This window comes from Myotis myotis, unplaced genomic scaffold (genome assembly GCF_014108235.1).
Source record: "Myotis myotis isolate mMyoMyo1 unplaced genomic scaffold, mMyoMyo1.p scaffold_m19_p_9, whole genome shotgun sequence".
Classification (NCBI taxonomy): Eukaryota; Metazoa; Chordata; class Mammalia; order Chiroptera; family Vespertilionidae; genus Myotis; species Myotis myotis.
Window position 1 is genome coordinate 26,049,440 of NW_023416401.1, and position 26,888 is coordinate 26,076,327.

Sequence of the window (26,888 nt, forward strand, 5' to 3'; positions counted from 1 at the left end):
GCGGCGGGCGAGTCCGGAGCCCGGCGGCGCCCGGAGGAGCCGGAGGGAGAGCGGGCGCGAGAGCGGGAGCCGCGGCGGCGAGTGCGCGCGTGTGTGAGCGAGAGAGCGCGAGAGAGCGCGGAGCGAGCGAGCGGAGCGGGAGGGTGCGTGTCTGACTGGGGGGAGTGTGCGAGGGACGGATCCCTTCCTTCCTCCGCAGCCTCTGGTGGAGACTCGGAGAATGCAGCGCCCGCCGGGCACAGGCGCGCGGAGCCACAGGCGGCCGCCGGGCCCCAGGACCCCGCAGCGGGGGAGCCCGGCCCCCGCTCCTCGGGTCGCGCCCTCCCCCGCGGGAGGGGGTCCCACCAGCGGCCCAGTCCCAGGAAACACAGCGGGCGGGGTGCCCCTCCTTCCTGCAACCCCAGACCCTTACAAAGGGAGCGCCCCCAGGAGGGGGACCGGCTTCCTCCCCGCTGGGCAGCTTCCCAGGAGACTCCAGACCCTTCACCGCATGAATTTACTGCGTCTAAGGTCCCCTATCCCCCCAGCCCCCTCCACCATGGGAGCCTGGCTTCAGAAGAGGGGGACACAGGAGAGGGTGGGGGCAGGCTTCTCCAGGGGCTGTTCAGAAAGGCCTCTGCAGACCCCCCAGTTTCAGAACAATCACTGCCCACTGGGGGGTGGGGGTGCAGAGGCCCGCAGGTCTCTAGAGAGTTTCCAGATCAGGTGTCCCCAAAAAACCGTGTAGGCTTTTCATTTGGGGAATGGGGGAGTCTTTCTGGACATCCCTGCAGCCAACAAAGCAAGCAGGCAAAACAGCCCCTCCTGAACTTAGTGCCACCTTGGCCCACAGAGCCTCCCAATGAGGTCCCTCCTTCCCTCCCCACTTCCCAGAAACACCTGCCAGGCTGATTTTCCGTTCTCTTTAAAATCCAGCTAACCAGGTGCCTGGGGTCTTTTCTCCTGGCTGCATGGCCTTCTCTTCGGTCTTTAGGATGAGGCCTAATTGAGAAAACCCCTGACCCCCATGCGAAGTTTTTGCTGGTGGGCTAGGACCCGTGACTTCCACAGGCCTACCCTTTGTCTTGGGGTGGAAGTCCCCTTAGGAGCCCCCCAAGGGTAGATGGGTGAAGCAGAACAGGAGACAGGACTGCCGTGTCCCTCTGTTCTGCGCTGCTGTGACTGACCAGACACAAGGTGATGCCTGGTCAGCTGCTGACGTTCACAGCAGAGAGCAGGCCCCTGGACTCCTGGGATTTCTCAGGGACCCAGCCTCTACCTCACCCATCCTGCTCCTTCCTCAGTCCCTAATTTCCCTCTGCATCCCCACACCCTGGTCCTTCTCTCTTTCTTCTGGATGATTACAATCTCCTCTCCTGCTGGGTGCCCCTCTGACCCTCCCACTAAACTCCATCACTCTTTTATTTATTTTGAGATTTATTCTCCGTGTGCCAGCCTGTTCCCTCCCCTAAGCCCTTCTCTCGATTTATTCCCCTTCATTGATCTCTCCCAGCCCTGCATGTGTGTCCAAGGGCTCCTTCTCCCGGTCTCTCTCCTCCCCTCTCCTCTCTATTCTCAGCTTCCACTCTTTCATGCGTTCGGAGGCCAGCCCTTCCAGATGCATCTCCTCACTTGCTGCTCTCTCCCTCCCCTCCGACTCACTTTTGCCATTGCTCCAGCTCTCTCTCCTCCCCACCCTCTCCCTCCAGCCAGGGAGTGTGCAGTTCATCTTAGGTGTCAGACCTGCTTGCTGGTCCACAGGTTGTTCTGGCCTGGGACACTGTTGCTCTCACATCGGCATACACACAGTAGGAGTTCAACAAACATTTGTTGGATGAGCTACTCACACATCTCTTTTGATCTTTTTCCCATGACTCTTTAGATCTCTCACTTTTCCTCTCTCAACATCTCCTCTTCTCAGACTCACTTCCATCATTGTCTCTAATTCTCCCTTCCTGCAACAAACCTTCTCTGAGTGTCCACTCTGTGCTAGGCACTGTGTGAGGCTCTGAACCCACAATTATTGAGCACTTGCTGTATGCCCTGTAAGTCCTCACAATAATCAGACACTGGTGTGAGCCCCCTTTTACAAATGAAAAAAAGTGAGGCACGGAGTTTTGAAATGTCAAGATCACACAGCTGGCAAAAGGTGAGGTCAGGTTGGTACATGGCACATGGGCCTGACCTTGCCCTCTGGTCTGGGAGAGGTAAGTGGGGACTTCTTTGCAGTGTGGCAGGTGCAGCAGGGGGCCGTGCAGTGTGACAGAGGAAGCGCTGGGCAGAACGGGGCTGAGGGCAGCTTTGCCTCCACGCAGGCTCTGTGACATCAGGCAAGCCACTTCCCTCAGGGTTGATGTACAGATAAGATGATAGGATAATAACCATAATTAGCATGTAGCAAGCACGTGCCATGTGTCAAAACCTGTGTTCAGTGTTTTACATGGATTATTTCATTTGATCCTCATAGTAACCAACATACAAATTTATACATGGGGAAACTGAGGCACAGAAAAGCTATAAACTTGCCCAAGGCCACACGAGGAGTTTGTGGCACAGCTGAGATTCAAACAGATGCACACTGAACCGGTGTGCAATACTGCCCCTGGGCAAGTACCAGGCCTAGCACATTGCAGGCGCTTAGTTAGAGGTCTGGACCTGTGCACAATTGTTATAGCAGAGTGGGTGCACAAATAAGGGAGACCCTAATCTTCCAGGGGTGAAGATGGGGTGAGGAAGGACTGGGGAGCTTGGCTAGAATGATTCTGGAGAAGGGGCTTATGCCCTTCTTTCGCCTCCATGGGAGGGAGTCCAGCTCCATCCTGATGCACTGACATGTTCTTCCTTTGGAGCAGTCTCCTGGGCCCATGGGTGTTTCCCTTCCTCTAGCCAGGCTTTCCCCACCATGGCACTGTGGACATCTTTGGCCAATTCTTTGCTTGGAGGGCACTGTCCTATACAGCGCATAGTGGCATCCCTGGCCTCTACCCACTAGATGCCAGTAACACACACACACACACACACACACACACACACACACGCACAGCTGTGACAACCAAAAATGTGTCCAAACAGTGCCACGTGTCCCCTCAGAGGCAAAATCACCCCCCATGGAGAACCCCTGCTCTAGCCTGACCGCCTTAATAGCAGGGTCCGCTCCAGGTCACCTTGAGAGCTTAACGAGGTATCTGTGAAGGGATGGACGGGCGGCTTCTCGCAGCTCCACGCCCTGCCGTCCTCCTTACTCTCCTCTCCTCTTCTACACCTTGCTCCCTCTGTCCTCACGAGCAACCCTGTCTCTGCCTTTCTGTCTCCTTGTTCTTCTCTCTGCCCCTGTCTGTAGTTCTCTCACCCACTGTCTGCTTGTCTCAACTCCCTCCACTCTGCCTCCTTTTCACCCTCAGTGTTTCTGGGTTTCTCTGGGTTTCTCTCTGAGGGTCTGTCTTCTTATTTTACTCTATGTCCCTCCATTCTTCTCTCTGGCTGCTCTCTTTCTATCTTCATCTATTTCCTTCTCCATTTGTCTACCTTTCTCCATTCTCTCTGTCTCCCTCTCTCTGTGTCTTCCTATTTCTGTTTGTTCCCTCCTTAAGTCTCCCCAGTGCCTGTCCTACTACGACTCTCTCTGGCCCCTTCCTCCCCCGCCCTCTCCTCCTGCTCTCTCTCCCTCCCTTTTCCCTTTCTACCTTCTCCCCACACTCCCTTCTGCCTCTTTCCCCTTCTTCCTTCCTTCCCTCCATCCTTCTCCCTTCTTTCTCTCCATCCTCCTCCCTCCCGCCTCCTCTATTCTCCTCCCTCTATTTCCCCTCCTCTCTCTGCTTCCTACCCCTCCTCCTGCTTTGTCTGTGGGAGCTGGAAGTTAAAAGCTTTTCCGAACTTGCTCTCCAGTCGCTGTTCCTGGTGCTTTCATCTCGCCAGCACATTTGTAAAACCGCACAGGCTGAAGGGCCAGTGACATGAACAACCAAAGAAATGTCAGCGCAAGCACAGGACCGCCAGCCCGCTGGGGGGGGGGGGGCGGGGGGGCGGGGGCAGGGGCGGGGGTGGCAGTCAGGGTGCACCCCAGCCCCTCCCAGAAAGGGATCAGGGACAGAGACAAGGATGGAGGTCCCTCGCAAGGGACTCTACACCTCTGCCAACCCTGGCTTCCTACACTAGGCAACCAAACACAGGGGTGGGAAGGAAAGCGGACTCCCCGGGGGAGAGGGGGCTGCCAGCCAGGGAGCAATCCCACCGGCTGCCAGAAGAGGGGGCAGAGGGAGGGGAGCAGCCAGCCTGCAGGGAGCCACCTGCTCCCAGAGCTCAGCTTGCTGCTCGCCTAAACACATCGCGTGCATTCTGGAGCCAGACAGTCTGGGTTCATTTACCAACTGTGTCATCCTGGGCAAGTGACTGTACCTCTCCATGTCTCCGTTTCCTCAAAGATACTAGTAAAATGGGGATGATGATAACAGTGCCTACATCTAAGTGCTGGGGGAGGACTGAATGAGTGAATCGATGTAGGACACTTAGAATGAGTGTCTGCTGTACTTATTAAGAATAACAACTCCAGCCCAGCCAGCATGGCTCAGTGGTTGAGTGTCGACCTATGAACTAGGAGATCACGGTTCGATTCCCGGTCAGGGCACATGCCCAGGTTGCAGGCTCCATCCCCAGGGGAGGTGTGCAGGAGGCAGCTAATCAAAGATTCTCTCTCATCATTGATGTTTTTCTCTCTCCGTCTCTCTTCCTCTCTGAAATCAATAAAATATATATTTTAAAAAAGAATAACAACTCCACAAGGTGAGGTTATTAGCCCTATGTTCCAGATGGAGACACCCAGATTTAAAGGGGGGGGGGGTTGCCAGAGGACTCAGAACAAGTCAGGGACAGAATAGGGATTAAAGCCTGGGTCCCACTTTGGCCAAGTAGCTCAGTTGGTTGGAGCATCATCCAGATACACCAAGTTTGTGGGTTCAGTCCCCAGTCAGGACTCATACAGGAATCAACCAATGAATGCATAAGTGGACCAACAAATGTCTCTCTTTCAAAAATAAATAAATAAATAAATAAATAAAAGCCTAGATCCCTCCCAGTGCTTCACCTTTCTCCTCAAGGCAGTGGGCACAGGAATGGAACACAGTTAAGGGGGATAAGGACTGAGTCTGTTTTTTTCACTGCTGTGTCCTGTGGATACAGCACATAGTAGATGCTCAGTAAAACCTTGTTGAATGAATGAGTGAAGGAAGGGGAAAAAATGGCTGAAAAGGTGTCAAAGCTACAAAATTGAAAGGCTGCTTAGTTTTCAGGGGTCTGGTAGGCTGAGGCAGAAGCAGGAGCCCAGGTTTAGGGAACTTCTAGGTCAAGGAGGGCAAGTCCAGCATGGCCATCTAGGACCCAAACTGCGGCAGCACCATGGACAGCGGACACAGCCAGGCAGGGAGCCCAGTTTTACACCAGGAGCCACCCAGCTGCTGGGGCACCCAGCCCTCCATCTCTACCTGCATCCCACCTCCCTGAAGGGGCTCCCCAACCCTCTGCCTCCCACACACGCTCTGCCCCTCTTCTCTCTCTCTAGAACCAAGTCCAAAGCCAGGGCAGTCCACTGGGAAAGACATGCCTCCCCTTCTTCCAGTCACTCCCCCTCAGCCCAGCTAGCCTCTGGAGCCGAGTCTCACCCTCAGATGGCTGCGTGGAGATGGAAGTAGGGCTCCTGGGGCATTCTTGAAGGGCCCTACGACACAATGAGAGGGGAGCAGGCCCTGAGCGCCCGGACTATCCCTCCTGAACCCCCTTCCCTGGGGTGCAAGGTGAGTCAGTCCTGCCACACACAAGGCCTCCCCCCCCCACCAACACTTCAAACACTCCACTCTCCCTGCATTATTCAACTGCCTCTTCCCAGGGCTGCTGCAGAGCACCCAGCCCAGGTGCTGAGGAGGAAAAAAGGAGGAGGGCCCATTAAATTTAAACACCACTGAGATTGTCAGATGTGAGGTTCTATTCCTGGCCTGGAGAAGAGCAGCCAGCAGGAGGGGAAGGGGGATCAGCAGGGGCCGGGGAGGGAGAGACCTGCCCTGGGAGGAGTGATTCGCTGAGAACCTGCAGGGAAAGGCCGTGATGCTGGGGAACCTGGCCGTCCCCCATGGCAGGCCCTCACTCACCGGGAAGAGGACCTCGCTCGCCTGCTTCTGATGAGACAGGAGGGCACATCTAGAAATAGCTCCTCTGAGGCTGCCTGAAAGCCCACCATTATCGCTTCAGCGTGAGGAGCAGGGCATCACCTCTCTGGCTTCATTTCTCGTTGCTTTCTTCTTGCCCCTTACATCCCAGTCATGCCAAATGCTTTTAGTTTGCTTATCACACACTGAACTTTTATAATGCCACTCCTGCCCCTTGGAGATCTCCTCCTTCCTTTCTCTTGCTGGAAAACTCCTATTTACCCTTCAAAACCCAGCTTAAGTATCACTGCACCAGTTGGCATTAAGCTCTCTCTCCCACCTCTGCCCTTCAATGGACCTGAAATACACATCCCTTATTGCTTCCCTCTCCCTGCCTCACATGGGTGGCAGAGTCCTTGGCTGTCAGGCCTGATGGAGCCATCAAGGAGCATGACCCTTTAAGAAGCAGCAAAGAGGGGCTAGGGAGCTGGGGTGGGGGGGGAGGTGAAGGGATTAAGAAGTGAAAACTGGTAGTTACAAAATAGTCACGGGGCTGTAAAGTGCAGCATAGGGAATATAGTCAATAATATTGTAATAACTATGTATGGTGACAGATGGGTACTTGAAATACCAGGGGGATCATTTTGTAAAGTATATGATTGTCTAACCACTATGCTGTACACCTGAAACTAACACAAAACAATATTGAATGCAAACTATAATTGAAAAATAAAATTAAAAAAAGAAGCAGCAGCAGAGAGGTTACCCTGAGGAGTCTGAGCTCGCCTCCCAGTCCTGGCTCTGGCCCCAACTCTCTGCGTGTTTTGGGATAAGTCCCTGGCTCTCTCCTGGCATTGGTTTTCTATTCTGTGAAGTCAAAGAGAGAGGCAAATTCATAACGACTGACGACCCTTCCAGTTAGTAGAGTCCAGGAATTTTCTGTTCCATACATACTTCTTCCAACCATTTCTTGCTCTTCCCCTATATGGATGCCATCTGGCCAGCACCCTTATTTGGTACCCAAAACCGCTGGAGCTGGCTTGAACTAGCTCATCAAAGCCAATTATTGGATTTTTCAGGAATTTTCCAAGCCAGTTTTCCAAGCCCTTGAAATTGGCCCTGTTGAGAGTATTTACACCATGAAAATTGGCACACACTACAAATCAGTGCTTCTCCCCTCGCTCCCCCAGAGCCAGTTACCTCTGCCTGAACCTCCCCATCCCCGCCTCCAGGCCTTCGCTCCTGTGCTGGCCCCTACTTGAGAGGCTCTTGCTATTGGTTATCTCTCCCCACCGCCCAGGTTTCAGGCCCCAGCTCACATGTCATCCACTGAAAGCGAGTGCCTCTGCTTCACTTGATAGTCTCCTCACTGTCACCTCACTCCTCACTGAATGCTCGTTTTCAGTGACAACACAGTTCAATTGGGGAAGAACACACACTTCGGAGCAGGCTGATGTGAATGGAAATCCTGCTCTGTGTCCACAAGGCTTTATTCTCGTCAGTGGGGCCTCTGCTCAGGCTCCTTCTTACAGGGGCTTCCCTGGCCACTCAAGTAAAATGATGCCCCCCCCCCCCACCTCACCCTGGACATCGCCCTCTATCTTTTCACCTGGTTGGCTTCTCTTCCTGGCTCTTGATTAGCACGGACACTTTCACCGATTTGTTAACTTGCCCAATGCCCAGGTCCCCTTCTAGACTGTGAGTTCTGTGAGGGCAGGGATCTTATCTGCCTTGGTCACTGGTGCATCCTCATCTCCAGAACTGAGCCTGGCACAGGGTAGTTACAATGAATAAATAACCGTATGACCTTGGGTGAGACACACCATCTCCCTGAGTTTCAGTTTCCCCAGCATCCTGCCTGGATGGAGGAGATTCTAGTCCCCTCTCCATCACTAACTCATGTGTCACCTGGGCAAGTCAACCCTGACTCCCTGCACCTCAGTGTTGCCTACCTCTCAGGGGTCAGGTGAGCTGATGAGCTGGAGGTATCATTTCAATCCCTGGGCTCCATCGGGTCCGTCCTCCCATCCCAACCCCACCTTATTCATTCATCCATTCACTCAGCAAATATTTACTGAGCATCTGCTATGTGCCAGGCCCTGAGGGTACAGCAGTGAACACAGAGATAGAGAGCCCATGGACTTCCATTCCACTTGGGGAAGACAACAAGAGAAACTAGTAAAACAAATAGTACATTAGATGGTGATAGTGCTAAGGAGGCATTTAAAGCAGGAAAGGGGCACAGAATTTCCAAGAAGGAATCCACGTTTGGGAAAGGGGGTCAGAAAAATATTGCACTACAAGGTAAGACATATAAAGAAAGGCACGAAGGAGGTGGCTCTTTAGAGAAAAAGCCTTTGCCCTAGCCAGTTTGGCTCAGTGGACAGAGCATCAGCCTCTGGACTCAAAGGTCTCAGGTTCGATTCTGGTCAAGAGCACATGCCTGAGTTGCGGGCTCGACCCCCAGTAGTGTGTGTGCAGGAGACAGCCAATCAATGAATCTCGCTCATCATCGATGTTTCTATCTCTCTCTTCCTCTCCCTTCCTCTCTGAAATCAATAAAAAAAAATATTTTTTTTTTTAAAGAAAAAGCCGTCCAGGCAGTGGGAACAGCAAGTGCAAAAGCCAGGAGCAGGGGCGGGCCAGGTGTGTTTGAGGAAGAGCCAGGAGGGAGGCAAGTATGTCAGGCTGGGGAGCGCGGTGAGCTGGAGACAAATGATGGAAGGACCAAAAGAAATGATGGCAGGTTCTGTCTCCCCCGTCCTTCCCTGCTGGGAGTGTGGCATAGAAAGCTCAAGAGGAGGCTGGGGGACTCCCCTTCCTCCTGCTGTCCCCCCTCCTCCCCTCCCTGGGCTTCTTCTGAGCAAGTGGGTGCCCAGGCTCCCTGCGTATGCCCACAGCTTTGGGGTGGGTCATTTATCTCCTGGTGCCAGGAGTTTCTGGAGCCGGGCACTTCCCCCCCACTCAGCCCCGCTCCCCTGAGTGGCAGAGACAGGTGTGAGGAATTAGCTGTGGGGACTAATGCCGTGACAGGAACCGGCACAAAAGAAGAGGACAGAGTGTAATGTTTATTATGTTTGAAGCAAAGCAAACACGCGGCCTATTTATGTATCTATAGAGAATTAATTGGCGAGCGGCAGCAAGAAGCAGATTATAAATTAGAATCATTTTCGCCAACTGAAACCCATTCATCTTGCTTCAGAATGGGCCTGTCACCTCCTCCTGACTAATTCCTTTTAAATTCATTGCTTTTTCTCACCGGCCCCCCGCAGCTCTCACCTTGAGGCCTGAACCCCACCAGACTGCACCTCCCTCAGGGAAAGGCCCTCAGGAAAAGCTCTGTGCTTTTCGGGGCGCTCACTCTCTGCCCACCCCAGACTCCTGGAGTAGAGGGTGGGCATCCCCACCCCCGGCCCCTCTTGGGTCTGAGTCCCTGGTGCCCTGGTTTTACACTGTTTCCTGTGGCCCAGAGCCTCCCTCAGCTTCTCTCCTGCTCTGGCCCGTCCTGGGAACCTGGCAGGAGGGGAGCCCTGGCAGAGGCTCAGGCTGGGCAGGTGGAAGTGGGCAACTCCAGGCTGCTGTCCTGGGGGCCCCGGAGCACTGGCCACCGCTGGCTGCTTGTAATTCTGGGCTCAGAGCAGGCAGCCTCCAGGGAATCAGAGGAAGCTACGCTGCCCGGTCCCCAGAGGTCCTGGCTCCCTCTCCTCTCACCTGGAGCCCAGGGAGATGAGAGGCTAGCCAGGTGCCAGCGGCTGCCAGGCCTGAGAGTGATGCCATGACTGTCCTGGGCTATGGCCCAATTCACTCTTCTCCTCCTCCCACCCAGGCTGCCGACCTTTGAGCTGGAGACTGTAGCTGGAAGGACTATGTTAAGGCATTTGGGGAATAGGAATACTTAGAACATGAGTCCTCTGGGCTGGGACAGGGAAGTAAACATTAGGGGCCTAACAATGAAAAGTATGAGCCTGGAGTGAGCCCAACCTAGGTCTGAATTCAGGTAGCCTGCCCTGACTAGAGGTGCAAGTCACCATTATCTCCCTGAGCCTGTTTCCTTGACTGTGAAGTGGACACGATGCTGACAGTGCTGGTTATCATGACTTGGTATTCCGCCGGGCTTGTTAAACGTTGTAAATACTTTCATGGTGGTCGGCAAATAGCCAGTGGGTCTAGTGCTCTTTCCTGTGACTACCCCTGTCCCACTTAGGGGCACCTCCCATCGCTATGACCGAAAACCTCAAGGTCAACCCCCCTGGGAGCCTCAAGGGTCTGCATGTTCTGATGGACCCACACATGCTGTACTGACTCTTCCATATTTTGCACCTACGCCCTGCCTGCACCCCAAAACAGCTTAAATCAGATCCTGGGAATACAGTGCCTGACGTCTACTAGATGCCCAACAGATGCAGGTATTAGTTGCCACTGTTATTAATTTGGACCAGGTTTCTAAGCCTGTAATCCTGGCATCCCAGGTCACCATTCTTTCCTCTGCTTCTCCACCTTAAAAACAGACAATAAATAAACAAGCAATAAACAAATAAACAAACAAAAACCCACCAATAACTTTCAGCCTCCACCAGGAGTCTCCCACTGCTTGCTGCCTGCTAGCCTCGGAGAATCACTGTGCTGAGCCGCCCAGCCTGCCTGAGCTCAATGCTACGGGACCTACAGGACCTTGGCCTTTGGGAATCTTGAGCCTCAAGGGCAGACCTGGGAGCCCGGAGAGGGCCAGGCCCCAGGTTGACTGACCTCTGTATCTCTCTCCTCCCCAGATGGACTGCAGCTGGGGCCACCAGGGCCCATCATTGAGACAGAGGGACAGCCTCGGCCCAGTGACTGGCAGGGCCCAGGACCACATGTGACGTTCAGGTATTCAGAATAAATAGCCCTGGATCTTCTTGTCAAGTCCCTATCTAAAAAAAGTTCGAGATGTGAATGAAAAAAAAAAAAAAAAAGATTAGCTCCAAAAGTAATGGCAAAATCTAAATTATTGAGTGTTTAAATATCTACACAACATAGCGCTGTGCCAACTAGTCAAGTGCAATCCAGCTCATCTCTCCCATACTCATGCATAAAAGATGTGTGAGGTGGGGGGCTGGCGCATTTTACTGCATTGTGGTGTGGTGTGGAGTGGAGTCCCCTCAAACTTCCTTGTCTGCTCCTCACTCACTTTGTGACCTTGGGCAAGTTACAGTCACTCCCTGGGCCTCAGTTTCTTCATCTATCAAATGGGGAGAACCACTGCCTAGCTCTCAGGATTATGCGAGGCTGTTTCCAGATGGCATGGAAGCCCTTAAGTGCTGATCTCCTACTGCGGGAATCCAGTAGGGGAGAGAGCTTGCCAGAGACTGGCTGGGGTGGACTTGACCTTCACCTCTGGAGCCCTTTTCCAGCTCTTTCCCTTACACAGGGTCATGGACAATGATGATATTCAAAATGTGTCACAGTCAAGAATGGACACTGGGAACTGGAGCAGGATCCTGGGAAGACCTTGCCGGGTCAGATGTAACCCATTCCTTGCTGGATCCTGAGAAAAGCCAGGGGTTCTGGGAGGAGCTGGGGTCAAGGAGTTGAAGCGAGCCCTCAGGAGACTTGGATGACAGAGAAGCATCTATTTACCCACCAGAGAGGAAGGATGTCAGCATTTTAACACCTGGAACAGCCCCATCCGTGCGTCCTGTCGCTATATAGCTTATGACTCTTGTGAGTGACATGGGATTTAGAGACCATTAGGTATACACTGACCCTAAGCCCCAGGGATCCTGCTACTGGGTATAAATTCCAGGGAGATGTTTGGCATGGCTCCCAGGGACAAGTCTGGGGTGCTCATCTCAACATTGTCCGTGGTGGGGAAGCTGGAGGTGACTCCGGTGTCCTCCCAGGTAAGATGTGGGGACACACCATGGAGGTCTGGGCAGCTGTTGGTGCAACAGACGTGTACACAGTGATGGAGTCTTTAAAACATGATATGAAAGGAGTCGGAAACTGATGGGGATTTATAGTATAATACTATTTATGTGGATTCAAAGTGCAGTCAAATGGTGGTTACATGAATCTATATATGTGTTGAAACAGAGCTGAAGACCAAAAAACCCCACAAAACAACAATCTTCTATATATATAAAAAGCCAGCTACCATAACACCAGAACAACGAACGACCAGAGAACAGAACACCACGGCCCCTCGCCCAGGCTGGCCCGCCCCCCCCCCCCAGGGAGCGGTTAGGGGGGCCTCTAGGCAACGCGATAGGGTGCGAGTTTGATGGGGAAAGTGGAAGAAATAGGGGGAGGTCTTAAGGGTCTGCGGGGTTGGGGTGCTCGGCCTGGGGTAGGTGTGGGGTGTGCTGGGGAAGGAAGAGGAAGACCCGATTGGAAACGGCCCAACACAGTACCTTTCTCCTTGCGAACCGGGACGTGGGCTGAATGGCGGTTGTTTCACGAGTGCGCTTGGGCCCCACATGGTCACGGCAGCGGCAGGACTCCCGACACCTCACTGGTTCCAATAGTAAACAGCTACCAACGCCAAAACGGGAAAATCTTCTCCAGCCAGAGGCCCTGGACCAGCCGCGGGCAAACTACGGCCTGCGGGCTGGATCCGGCCGTTGGGCTGTTCTATCCGGCCCACGGAGCCGAAAGAGCGGAGGGTTCTCTTGCTCTCCCCTCCGCTCCTTCACCAGCAGCAGTGTTAACATGTAGTAGTTCACACAAACACTCCATCCATGCTTTTGTCCCGGCCCTCCGGTCCAGTTTAAGAACCCATTGTGGCCCTCGAGTCAAAAAGTTTGCCCACCCCTGGACGAAGGAAACACACTTAAGGAGGAGCTAGAAAACCCGGAAGTACGCGACCAGAGGATTGTGGGATTGTGGAGGCTGCCCGGGCGCCTAGAGGATTGTGGGATTGTGGAGGCCGCCCGGGCGCCTAGGCTAGACTGTGAGCTGTTACTGCGCATGCACAGAGTCAGCCTGGAGTCCTGTCTCCAATATTTGGACGTGGCTTCTGGCGGGAAGTTATTGGATTGAGGTTTGCTGTTCCCTTGCGGCAGGAAGATCAGAATTGAAGGTTTCGTTTGTTGCCTTGGTTTGAAGCGGAGGAAAATGGGATAGTGACGAATAAGAAACTTTGGAGATAGATAGTGAAGGGCAGTTTGTCCAGACTGTTGAGAGCTCAGAATTAGAGTTTCATTGGGATAGAAATCCTGTGAATAGCACCTGATGCCTGAAGTCTGAGCTCTCTACTCTTAGGTTTTCCAGTGCAAGCTTTTGGAGGCTCCCTATTAAAACATTCCTGGTTGGGGAGCACTTCTGGCGCCTGACAGTCACCATGAAGTTCAACCCCTTCGTGACCTCGGACGCATCAAAAACCACAAATGGCACTTCAACGCCCCCTCCACGTGCGCTGCAAGATCATGCCTTCCCCGCTCTCCAAGGAGCTGCGCAGAAGTACAATGTCGGCTCCATGCCCATCCGCAAGGACGACGAGGTCCAGGTGGTTGAGGACACTACCAAGGTCAGCAAGGCAAGGCAGTGCAGGTGCACAGGAAGAAACATGCCATCTACATGGAGCCGGTGCAGCGCGAGAAGGCTCCGCACACTGTCCACGTGGGCATTCACCCCGCAGGGGGCTACCACCAGGCTACAGCTGGACAAAGATCAGGAAAATTCTTGAACACAAAGCCAAATCTCGACAAGTTGGAAAAGAGAAAGGCAAATACAAGGAAGAACTTACTGAGAAAAAGCAGGAATAAATGTACCCTGTTGTGTAACCACGGTGTAGCTGTAGGTTTTTAGCCTGGTGTGTATTCCTTTAAAATTGTTCAAGATGTCTCTGGAATATTTTGTTTCCTTCCTGGTTTGTTATTGATATGTGGCTCTGTATATCTATTGTTGCTGTTTGGATTAATTTTATGAATAAAAATTGGAAATGCTTCTTAATTCAAAGATAAATAAAAGTTAAAAATAAAACATTCCTAGTTGGAAAGTGTTTGTATAGAAGCCCATAAGTATTAAGTATTTGCCGTGTTTACCATGCTTAGCTCTCTGTAAGGAATGTGGAATAATGTTAAACGCCTCATGTTCTCAAGAAGCTTGAATTTTAAAATAAAAAATAAAGAAGAAATATAAATATTAAAAATAAAAAAAGAAGCTTGAGTTTTAGGGGTGAAATCAGGCAGGCAGGCAAGTGGTTAGGAGCCAGTGATCCTGGATTTCGAGAGGGATGTCCGAAAGGTCCCAGATTGTGAGAGGGTGCAGGCCAGGCTGAGGGACCCCCCCACACACACACACACACACACACTCCATGCATGAATTTCATGCACTGGGCCTTTATTGTTACTATAAAAATGCACTTTAAAAATGCATTCATGCAAAGTTATCCTCATTTGTGAAAACACATATAAACAAAGGACTTCTTATCACCTTGCCCCTGCAGGAGCTCCCAAGCTAACGCAGGGGACAGACTGAAAAACAACAACAAATGAACAAAACCCTAATTCTAATAACCTCAGAGCTGAGCAAACATACAAGGCACTCTGGGACCACAGAGGAGGGAAAAATTTATTCTGCCTGGAGGGCCCCCAGAAAGCTGCCCCTGAAATAAGATTATATGTAATTTGAGTCTTCAACACTGAGTAAGAGAAGTTTAAGGCATAATACGATCTCCCATCAGAGAGCAGGCAATGCTTTACCCAGGGAATGAAGCTGCAATGGTGGGATTTGAGGGGCCTTTCAGGCTGGGGCGCTTCTTGCCTTATCAGCTCCTGGCGGCTGGGCCCTACAGCCCAAGCTGGGGTTGCATCTGCAGGCTGTGAGGCCCAAAAGGCTCCCGGGTGCCTGGGAGAAAGGCAGCCCTTCTCCTGTCCCCCTGGGCCCTGCTGGGTCCCACCTCCTGGGTCCTCCCCCTCCCTCTTCCAATCCAATCCATCATCAGCTCTGCCCACCCTTACCTCCAAGTCACTTATTGAATTTGCCTCCTCTTCTCCAACCCCAGCAGCACAGGGTCTGAGCACAGTCCCTGGCCAGCCCTTCCCTGGCCTATCACAAGTCTCCCGTGTCTCCCCCTCAATCCTCCTTCATCCTGTGGGGGGGAAGAGGGGGCGGGGGGGGGGGGAGTCGGGAGGCTTCCTACAGTCAGGTCATCTCTGCTGCCCTTCTTGCATGGCTCCCATGACCCCCACATAACATCTAGTCCTTGCAGTCTCCCCAGCTTGGTCTCTCATGGTTCCTCTTACCCTCAATCACCGCTAGCCCTTGAATTCTGCCCTTTCTTACCTCGGTACTTTGCTCACAATGACCTACCCTTTTGGAATTCCTTTCTATCTCCTTCTTCCCTTAGCTAACTCCTATGTGCCCTTCAAGGCTCCCTCCAAGCCCACCTCCTCCTGGAAGCCTTTGATGATCACCCAAGACCACATGACATGCTTTCTCTGGGTTCCCGAAAGTACCCTATTCCAACATGGCTCACACGGAATTAAAACTATCTTTTTACTTCTCTGTTAGAGGTTTCGTGGTCATGTGGGCTTCGGATCCCCTGAGTTCACAACCTGGTTCTGTCTTATTGTAACCGTGGACAAATTACTTGTTTTTTTCTGTACCTCAGGTTTCTCACCTGTAAAATGGGGATAAAAAGAGTACCTACCAAAAACTAAAAATTCAACCCCAAAAAGTACACACCTCGTGGGTTTACTGTAACCAGTGAATGCACATAAGTTCTCAGCACAGTGCCTGGCACATAATAAATGCTCAATAAATGCTGGCTGTTAGTGTCCATTTCCCATACCAAGCTATGAGCGCCTGGACATCAGGGCAGCATCTGATGTGTCTTTGGGAGCCCAGTACCTCCCAGGACCGGCCTGTTGAGTGGCCATCTGCCAGAGACCCAGAGCCCATGCACTAAGAGATTCTACATCAGTGCCTACCATCAGCCGCTTCTCAGCCCTGGTCTCAGAATTGACTCTAGAGCACACTTGGTCCAGGATTTTCCCTGGGGTCCTGCAGTGCCTGTGGTGGTGGCAAAGGGGCCACCACTAGCCAGAGCTCTTCCCCTGCCTCCTGGCCTGGTCCCAGCACCCCTGAACGATGTAGCAGATGGGGCAGAGGACAGAGTCCTCCATGGGAGGAGCTGCCCCTGGCCAGACTACTCTCAGTCCAGCAGGCAGACCCTTCTTGGTGCCACAGCCACGCCCGGCTCCCGCCTACTCCCCAGCATAGCTACAGCTCTTCCACGGCTGCCCCCACTGGGCTCTCTCCTGCTTGGGTGGTCCTTGGCTTTGGTAACTAACAAAGGCGTGTTTCTTGGCAGCGTTACTAATTAGCTGGGAAAGACGATTAGTGTCATTAACAGACTCAAAACGTTTGCATTATGAGCTCCTTGCTGGCTGCGGGGGTGCCCTGGACAGAAGTAGGGATGGGAGGCTCGGAGAGAGCAGGCTTGAGAGGGAGCTGCCCAGAGAGACAGCGAGACAGAGGAGGGAGGGAGGGCGTTGGCAAGAAAAAACGAAATTTAAAGTGGATGAATTATTTACTGCAGGAAACAATCCCGAACTCACTTACTCTCACTCGGAACATCCCAAACTGTAATCCACGGCATTTTTCACATCTCCCTAGGTGCTGAGTGATTTTCTTTATGACTGGATACCAGAGGCCGGGTAATCTTGTAAGAGATTGGCTTAGTATCGATCATGTGTGTCTTCCAGGGCTCCCGCGCCCACCCGTTCTGGATGCTGCCGTCCCCAGGTCCCAGCTTGGGCCACACCCCAGGTGGGATCTTAGTAGGTGGTCACTCCCTGGTGAGAATTGGGAGCCACCAGGGTGGGCCCCTTGTCCACCAATGAACCGGGTCACGGCTGCCATGTTTGGTCTCGCCCAGGGTATTTTGCCAAATGCTTCAGACACATTGTGTCATTGCCTCCCGGCAAGAACCCTCAAGTAGATATGATTAAGCCCACTTTTCAGATAATAATAGCAGTCCGCTCTTAAAAAAAGTTAAATAGCAGTGACTCTTGATTGACCTCCCCATGTCCTCGGTCCTGAGCTAATACTTTTCATTTATTAGTAATTGCTTGCTCACAACACCCCCGTTTACCGAAACACTCAGAGAGGTTCCATGGCTTGCCTGGAGTCACGCAGGAAGTGGCGGAAGCTGGCCCAAACCCTGACCTGCTCACTGCCAGCACCTGGCACACAGTCTCCAGCTCAGAGTCATAGAAGAGGAGTCATTAAAATAAAGGATGTAGCCCAACCAGTGTGACTCCGTAGCTGAGCGTCCACCTATGCACATGCCCAGATTGCGGGCTCAATCCCACGTGTGGAGTGTGCAGGAGGCAGCCGATCAACGGTTCTCTTATCATTGATGTTTCTATCCCTCTCTCCCTCTCCCTTCCTCTCTGAAATCAATAAACACATTTTTAAAAAAAGATAAAGGATGTAAAGCACCTGGTGAAATAGAGCAGGTGTTCAGTAGTACTTCGGTGCCCCTCCGGGCACTGCCTGAAGAGGGCAATGCTGCAGCCGAAGGGCCGAGTGGCTGCGAGAGCAGGCAGGAGTGGAGAGCGTCCAGCTGCTCACTCAGGGCCGGGCTGACTTCAGAGCAGAGACGAAGGGGTCCAGCTGGCTGGAGGACACTGCTGGCTGGACAGACTCGCCTCCTGCGGGGTGAGACCGCCCTGAGGGGAGGGACCTCCAGGGAATCCAGGAGGAGGAGAGGGAGGCTGGGACGTGAGGACGCTGGGGCAGAGAACTCCTGAAACACAGGATCCCAGCTGTCCTGACCTCTGCTTCTCTTTCAGGGAGAAAGAGGAGGAGTGCAGAGACCTGGGTGCTAGTCCTGACAGGGCTGGGTGACATCCCTGCTCCTCTCTGGGCCTCTGGCTTTCCATCTGTAAAGTGGGATCTTTGTCCTGAGTCACTTTAAAGGCCCCCTTAATTGAGTTCCAGTTAATGAGGTCAGCAGCTGCCCTTCCAAATAGGGGTGGGGCAGCGAAGATGGTAGGTGCCAAATCTCCCGCTGCCACTCACCCCCGCCCCTCACCCCTCACCCCCAACATTGGCAGAGATCACACAGTCAGCCAAGGGCAGGGCCAGGCTCCCAGCCTAGCCCTTCCTGCCATGCTCCTCCTTGGTCTGCCCCATCCGAGCTGCAGAGGCAATTTGGTTTTAAGGTCACTTGCGTGGGACTCAGGGACCAGAGGCACAGGGCTGGGGGATGGGCAGGAAGTGGGTCCCACCATGGGGCCATGGCTCTGGCATTCGGCCACCTTCTTCTGCTATTGTAACTGTAAATAAAGCATCTGGGAGGATTTCCAGCACTTTAACGGGTTTAACAAGCAGTAATGTGCGACCCGCACCACAAATGGATCTTTTAATAATGAATAAGCATTTATTTAACAAGTAGTAACAGTTTTACCACCCTCCGGAGCCGCAGAGGTTCAAAGCTCTGGCATCAACTCCTTAGATCTCCTTAGACTGGCATCTCCTGCTCATCTCTTTTGTCCACTTTTGAAAAATGAATGTTTGTCTTTCTCTTATTGATCGGTAAAAGCTCTTTGTATGTTAAGGCTATTAACCCTTTATCTGCTATATGCCAATATTTTCTCATAAGTCTGTACCTTTGTTCCCCCCTCAGGTTGTACAAAAATTTAAACATTTTATGTGGTAAAATCTGTTCTTTTTTTTCTTTTTTTTTAAACTTGGAGGCTTCTGGGTTTTGAGAATTGCTTATGAGCCTGATGAGGCCTCTGGCTGTCTTGGGAAGTTGCAGGGCAAGACCAAAGCACAGCTTAGGGGGCATGGTGGGCGATGCTCAGCAGAATTCCAAGACAAGAGCCTGACCTGGAGTCTGATCTCCAGGGAGTCCCTATCTCTTTGGGGCTTCAATTGCCTCATCTATAAAATAAGGGTGTTGAAATAGTCTCTCAGACGCCTCCCAGCACAAAGCTCCCAAGATTCTAAGAAGAGAGTAGTGTAAGAAAGATGCTGCAATGCATTCTGGGAGGGGTCCCAGCCATACTGTCTCTCATGCATCCATCTCCCCCACCCGATCTCAGCCCTTGGAGATCAGGAACTGCAGCTTTTCATTGTGGTGTCCTTAGCACCTTGCAGAAGGCTGCCCAGCAGTAAGACTCCAGGTGTGATCTACTGAGCTGATGATCACACCTGGAGGCGAACCCTGCCTCCAGGTCATGTCTCTACCCAGGAGGGAGAGTCCAGGGAATGAGATGGTGTGCTGCCTGAGTTTGAAAAGTGACTCTTGTTTGCTGGCTGTGTGACCTTGGGCAAGTCACTTCACCTCTCTGAGAATCTGTTTCCTCATCGGTACAACTGGGACAAGGCCTCCCAGAGATGTGTTCCAGCTTGAATGAAAATTGACCCAGGAGCAAGAAACACACCCGCCAAACCTCTTGCTGCACCTCCATTGCTGACTAGAGTGCATCCCATCACGAGCTGCTAGAAAGTGTTTTGTGAGTGTCTTCCTGCGGGTTCCTGCAGAAGGGACCCACAGAAAAGGGCTCCAGGGCAAATCGCTTATCTGGGAGGTGCTCCCAGGAAGCACCAGCAGTCAGGTGGGGAAGTGATGGGGCAGAAAGAACGCCAATGAGGGGTGCATGATGGAGCCCCTTAACAACTGGAGCTTAACTCCACTGGGGAATTCTGGGAGCCGGTGAAGAACTCACAGCTCAGGGTGTCCACCCCCAAAGGTCAGCAGGTAAGAGTTGCCCCCTGGACAGTATTCCGTGGCTCTTCCGGCCGGGCAGCGGGCAGCGGGCGGTTCTGGAAGCCTGGGCAAGCCTCGGGTGAGGAAGTGCCGGCTGGCAGGCCGAAGGTGTGCGCGGCGGTGATGCTGAGAGCCAGGGCTGGGCCCGCGCCTCTTCTGAAGGACAGGCGATGGCTGCTCCGGAGGGCTGCTCCCCTGGGTGGAGGGAAGGCTCAGGCGGCAGAAGGGGTTAGAAGGGCCTGCCTGGTTCTTCATTGCTCTCCACGCCGGTCACCGCCTGAAATTGATAGCTGGTCCCAAAGGGCAGACGTGTCACCTCTCTATAAGATGAGATCTATGTCTCGGGCGGATGGAGGCGACAGGAAGATTTATCAAGGCCCTGGCAAAATTAACATTAGGACGGGGGGGACACGGCAGGAGCAGCCTCCAGAGGGGGCCTCTTTGCATTTATCCAGGCTGGTTCCTGCCAGCAGCTGGGCGAGAAAGGACTGCCAGGGTCAGCCCTCCAGCTGGCCTCCTAGGGGAGAGACGCCCCGCCAGACAGATGGGGACACACGGGGCGAAAGGAGACTGGAAGGAGAACCATCACCCCGGCCTGGCAGCGAGGCTGCTGGGAGACCCGGGGCTGCGTCCTGGCGCTGCCACTCACTTGTTGCAACCCCGGGCCTCAGTTTCTCCATCCGAAAGGAGAGGGCGTTGCACGCGGTGCTTTCCCATGTGCTGCTCCCGCAGCCTTGGGAGGCTGGTGTGGACTTTGCCCAGGGAAACGATGACAAGCCCGGACTGAACACCCACTATGTGCCAGGCACTGTGATAAGTGCTCTGTTGACAGTTCCTGTCATATTCCGTACAACCACCCCTCAGGTAGGGACTATTACTATCTCCATTGCCTTTGATCTCAGAGAAATAAATATCACACAGCAGGTTTGGGGCCGAGTACAGATTTAAATCCAGGCCCCCTGGTTTCCAGCCCAGAGCTCCTTCCTCTGTCGCCCCGTCCTTGGGGCCGTGGTCCAGGGCCTCCATCGCTGGAACTTCCAAGTCCTGACTTCCCTCTGGCACAGGAGAGCACAATGTTAGAGCTCAGACTTATGGAATCAGACAAACCTGGGTTTGAATCCCAGCTCAACCAGGTCCTCACCGTGAGACCTTATACTAAGCTCTGCATGGGAGCCTCAGTTCCTTTGTCTGTAAAATGGGCCTGGTTCTAGGGTCGCTAGGGAACAGGCTCCAGTGGAGGTCGGCTCTCTCTCCTCTCTGTCTTTCCACTCTGGATCTGCAGAGGCATGGGCTTTGCATCTGGGGAGGGTTTGTGCTCAGGAAGTGAGGCCCTCCCTCCAGCTCAGCATATGTGGGGCAAGGCGCCCCAGCAGGCCTAGAGGATGCTGGGGGGAGGCCTGAGGCAAGGGGAGCAGTCGGCTGATGGAGGAGAGGCAGGTGCTGGGAGTGGGGACCCCTGTCCCACCTCAGATCCTGGCACCAAGTGCACCATCTGAAAACCCAGCCTGCTACCCTGGGCCCTGAGGTGGAGGGAATGGCAGGGAGCCTTCGTGGGAGGAACAGCCTACTAAAGTAGCTGTGGACTGGGCCTCGGTGTCCCTGTTTGAAAAATGGGCACAGAGAGCTCTCCATACCCCACCCGGGTCTCTAAGGGTGTAACTAGGATTTAAAAACTGGGACTCCGGGCACTTTGAAAGATTCATGGTGGGCACTGTCTAGACCAGGGGTGGGCAAACTTTTTGACTCGAGGGCCACAATGGGTTCTTAAACTGGACCGGAGGGCCGGAACAAAAGCATGGATGGAGTGTTTGTGTGAACTAATATAAATTCAAAGTAAACATCATTACATAAAAGGGTACAGTCTTTTTTTTTTTTTTAGTTTTATTCATTCCAAACGGGCGGATCCGGCCCGCGGGCCGTAGTTTGCCCACGGCTGGGCTGGACTGCGGGCAGGTTACTGATGCCGCTGTGCCTCAGGCCACTCATCGGCACAGTGGAACATAATCCTTACCGCGCTGGGCCGCGGCGGGGACCAGAGGAGAGCTGACACGTGTCACACTGAGAAGAGTGCCTGGTGCCTGGGAAATGCTGGGTGAGCAACGGGTGTGTTGTTGCTGTCGTCGTCATCATCATGGCAGATGAGGGAATGTGGGCATCCAGAGAGGGGCAGAGGCTTGCTCGAGGCACATGGCAGTCACTGTGACCAGGGGTCTGGACTCCAAGACCACAGCCACCAACACGGAGCCCAGCCCAGCCCAGGTCCCCAGCATCTCCTCCCCCATCAGGACTGCCTCAGCCCACCCTTCCCGCTCCGCCCCCCCACCTACCTTGCCCAGGAGAGAGAGAGGAGCCCAGATCCAATTAGCCTGGGAGCCAACTGCGGAGCATTCCCCTTTAACATCACGGAGAAGCTGCAGAGATAAATGGGAAATTAGAATTCTGCTGGGGTCTTCCAGACCAGCCTGGGGCCGCCCTGCACTGGGGCTGCAGTTCTCCGGGGGAAGGCATGGCTGTCTGAGCCGTAATGGAGGGGCTGCCCCTTGAGAGGTGCTGGTGAGGGTTCTGTCCACACCCAGCTTCTCCCACCAGCTGCCTTCCCACCACACCCCCTCCCACTGCCTCAGCCACCCCTTCACTCCCCCACAGACAGAATTAGCCTCTTCCCTCTTGGTTCCCCCTCCGCTCCAGTACCTGAGGGCAAGGGTGTTTGGGGGGAACTAAGGAGGGCATCCTGTCAGGGGCTGACCCTCAGCTCCTGGCGCACCCCTTCCTCTAACCAAACCCAGGATCCTTCCCTCCTTGCCGTGTCTGGACCCTGGGAGGAGCAGGGCCTGGGCCAGAACGGACTCTGAGGCTGAAGGCTCAGTCACTTCGGGGGTGGGGGGACCTCTCTAGTCATCCTCAAGAAAGAAGGGTCCAAACAGGAGTGCCTTCTGAGGGTCACAGAGGGGTACACAAATGGGACATCGCAGCCCCTCCTCTAGAGGAGCCTGGGCTATCCCAGGAAGTCCCAGGTCACCGTGCCTCCTGCAGCCCCCTGCCCTAAAGTTGGGGTCTGGACAACCCAGGCGGGGCCCTGGGAAGCAAGCAGGCGCCCCCTAGCATCAGCCCCGCCCCGCCCCTGCCTCCCAACTCTCTCCCTCCAGGGACACATTTGCTGCTGGGAAAGTTAATCCATTACAGTTTAAAGGCTCTGTTCCTCGCTGGCAGTAAATTACCTGCTTTGCATTTTGCAGCAACAACTTAACGGTATTAATTTATTGTGCTCTGTCTTTAACAAACATCATTATCATATTGCCAGCCAGGATTATGCAAATGGGAGGGACAAGGGAGAAAGAGGCCCATTCTTGTCCCTAAAGTCACCTTGATTTATTAACTTCAGGGCCCTGCCATTGGCCAGGTCTGGGAGGCACAGGTGAGCAGGTGGCCGGAAGCACCTGGAAAGTCTGGGAAGAGTCGCGGAGCTGGTGGGGGCTCTCTGTGAGGTCCCCCTGGAGGGAAGGACTGGCTGGGCTTAGGGCAGTGGTTCTCAACCTTCCTGATGCCGCGACCCTTAATACAGTTCCTCATGTTGTGGTGACCCCCAACCATAAAATTATTTTCGTGGCTACTTCATAACTGTCATTTTGCTACTGTTAGGAATCGTAATGTAAATATCTGATATGCAAGAAGTATTTTCATGGTTACAAATTGAACATAAAGCATAGCGATTCATTACAAAAACAATACATATGTGTTTACACATATTACATATGAGGAAGTCCCTCTAAGCCAGCGGTTCTCAACCTGTGGGTCGCGACCCCTTTGGGGGTCGAACGATCCTTTCATGATGAGGGACTTCCTCATCATGTGACTTCGGACCAGACCCCTGGTCACAGTGACTGCCATGTGCCTCGAGCAAGCCTCTGCCCCTCTCTGGATGCCCACATTCCCTCATCTGCCATGATGATGACCACGACAGCAACAACACACCCGTTGCTCACCCAGCATTTCCCAGGCACAATTACATATGTGTTTTCCGATGGTCTTAGGCGACCCCTGTGAAAGGATCGTTCGACCCCCAAAGGGGTCGCGACCCACAGGTTGAGAACCGCTGGCTTAGAGGGACTTCCTCATCATGTGACTTCGGATAAGTTCATTCCCTCCCTGGACTGTTTCCCCACCTGTCAAATGGGGGTTTGATTAACCAGTTAGCTGCCATGTGTCCAAAATGGAAACCATCCCCACACACCACAATATTTTGAATCTAATTTAAAAAATCAATTTGCAATGAATATTATAAAAATAAATATATTACTCACAATTTGGGAGTTCATGAATATTTTCAGCTGAAAATTCTCATGCAAAATGATTTGAACGTTGGTCAGGGCTGCCACTTAGGGAAAACATTTTTTTTTATAGACGCACGTGGCGTGTGGGGAAGGTCCCGCTGCTTGCGTCTACAGACGCTTATGGCATACAGTGGGTTAAAAGGTCTCTGGAGCTGATAGTATGTGAATTTGAGATTCAACAAGACATTCTGAATTATCTTGAAGGTGTGTGTGTGTATGTGTGTAATATGTGTGTGTGCACATGTGTGCACGTGTGCGTGTTTGAGGAGAGTGGCTGAGTGGAGAAGGTCTGGGGCCATGAGCTGGTCTTCCCCGGGTCCCCCGGCTCCTGTGACTGCCTGCCTGCCCACCCCAGGCACTGCGCTAGACTAGTGATGGGCAGTACAAGGGGGGTGGGAGGGTGAGCTGTGCGGGGGGGGGGGGGGGGGGGGGGGGGGGGCTGTGGAGAGAGGGGTGGAGGGAAGGGGCTGATGCCGGTTAGAGGCCAGGTGCCCGTTCAAGAGAGAGCCCTAGAACCTAGGCCTTCGGTAGAGGGAGATGCTGGCGTGGGAAGGGGAGCCAGGACCAGCTCAGGCTGGGGCAGCAGCACCTTGCCTCTGATGTTCATCGGGCTTGGAGGCTGGCCTAGGCCGCGCCAGGGGCCCCAGTCTCCCGCTGACTCCTGCAACCCCTCCTGAGTTTCCTGGGCAACAAGCCCCAGGCCCGAGGCCTGAGTGGGGCGCTGGAGGCAGGTGGGCTCGGCCCTCCCTCTGCTCACCCCGCTTCTGCTCTGCCCACCCCCTGCCTCCGGCCGGCCACTATGAGAGCTGCCTGATTACACAGCTGGCTGCCCCCTGGCCACCCCAGCCCATTCCCCACCACCTGCAGCCTGGCTCTGCCAGGAACTCACTGGGCTGCTTCCAAGCACCCGCGGGCTCCCGCCCAGGGCTCTGCCCCGGCCATCAGGGCCCTGCCTCAGGCCCTGCAGAGGCGCCAAGGTGGGGACTGGAGAAGGGCCAGCAGGGATGAGAAGGCAGCAACCTGGCCAGCTGGGTGCAGGGGCAGGTAGGGGAATGAGCAGGGCGGGGCCATCCTCCTCTCGGCTGAAGCCCCCGTCATTCTGATGTCTCCCATCCCTGCCTTGTTTCTGCCTCTGCTTCCTGGTCCCCCAGAGCGTGGGGTCTCTGCTCTGCTTTCCTCTCTACCTCGGTGTCTCCTGCATCTGTCTCTTGGTCTCTCCCAACAGGGCTTTCAGAGGAGGTGGGGCTGGGAGGGAACTAGGAGCAGAGGGAAGGGGGTAGTGGAGGGCAGAGGGGAGGGCGGGAGGCAATTCAATTTTCAGAGTTGGTCCTGGCAATTCAGGTTGTGTGGTGATAAGAAAGCCATTTCTGCGCAGGGCTCTAATCCACGCCCTCCTGCCTGCCTTTGCATTCTGAGGCTCCCGCCTCCCTCTGCCCACCTCTTTCCACTGCCCCGCCTCTCCCTCACTGGCCTGTTGGGTTCCATAGGGGGCAGAGGGGGTGGGGGGTGGGGGGGGGGATGAGGTGGGAAAGGCTAGGGCTGGGACCTCCCTGCGGTGGGAGCTCAGCAAACAGCTGGCGGCCCTGAGGCCCTGAGCGCAGGGCTGTGGGTGGTGGCGAGTGGGGACTTGCTTAGCAGGAAAGCTAATCTCATTTGGTTGCTGCAGCCTACACAGCCGGCTGCATGCTAAGTGGCCAGAGGCAGCAGCAGGACACAGGACGGACCAGAGGGAGAGGGAAGTGGACACTGGCCCTGACTGGGATGAGGAGCCACACTGGGCAGTGGTAGGGGGACAGTAAGGGGGCCGGGTATCCTGTGGGGTCAGAGGTTACTCCCTGGGGGGACTGGCCAGAGACAGGAGCAACAGGGTCATTCAGCTGCGTTCTCAATTCCATGTCCCCCCCACAACTAGCCCTCCTCCTGCGGGGTCCGGGGGTGGGCGGGGGGTGTGGGGGAGATCCACGGGGCAGCAGACATCTGGAGAGTGAGCTGCATGCTGCTCTTTGGAGGTGATTGCAGGGGAGCCGGCTGCGGGTGCAATGGAGCTGATGAGGGGCATAGGGAAAGTGCTGGAACAGAGGAGGAGGAGGGACACTGGGGGTGGGTGAGAGGGGCCTCAGAATCCTGCGAAGCCAGTCACTGCTCCGAGCCGCCAGGGTCTTGTTTGGAGAGAGGCCCAGTGAGGTCTGCAAAGGGCCCTGGCTGTTAAAAGATGACCAAGGCTACAGCTCTTGGGAAATGGTCAGAAACCATCTTTAGCTCAGAGGGGGAGGCTGGAAGCGACGAGATGTGGGGCCTGGGTTGGCGCCAGGCTGGGAGTCAGGGCCTCCCAATGGCATCAACACTCCCGCCCCAGCCGCCACCGCTCAGGGCTGCCAATGCCCTCCTCGCTCACTGGGAGAAGCCTGGGGCCACTCAGGTAGCTCGGACAGCGGCTCCTGCGTGGGGGTGCGGCGCCTGCATCACGAGAAAGACGGAGACCCATTGAGGACGTAAACCTTGACACTCACTCACAAGCTGGGGGTTGGGAGCCGTGCATGGAATGCTCTGTGGCTGCTTCCCCATGGGCACCTGAGGGGTTGCTGCCGAAATGAGATGGTGCATGTCCGGTGTCTGGCGTAGGGTCCAGTGTGAAAGAAGCCCCGTTATCATTTCTCAGCATCACATCCCCCACAATGTGGGGCACCCAGGAGGTGCCCTAAAATGCCCAAAGTACCACAATGCTCCATCGTTGGAGTC

At 54.1% G+C, this 26,888-nt stretch overlaps 1 pseudogene; it reads left to right on the forward strand.

Annotated features, from left to right (window-relative positions):
• Positions 1–13,431: 13,431 nt before the first annotated feature.
• Positions 13,432–13,855, forward strand: LOC118663242 (annotated as a pseudogene).
• Positions 13,856–26,888: the final 13,033 nt, after the last annotated feature.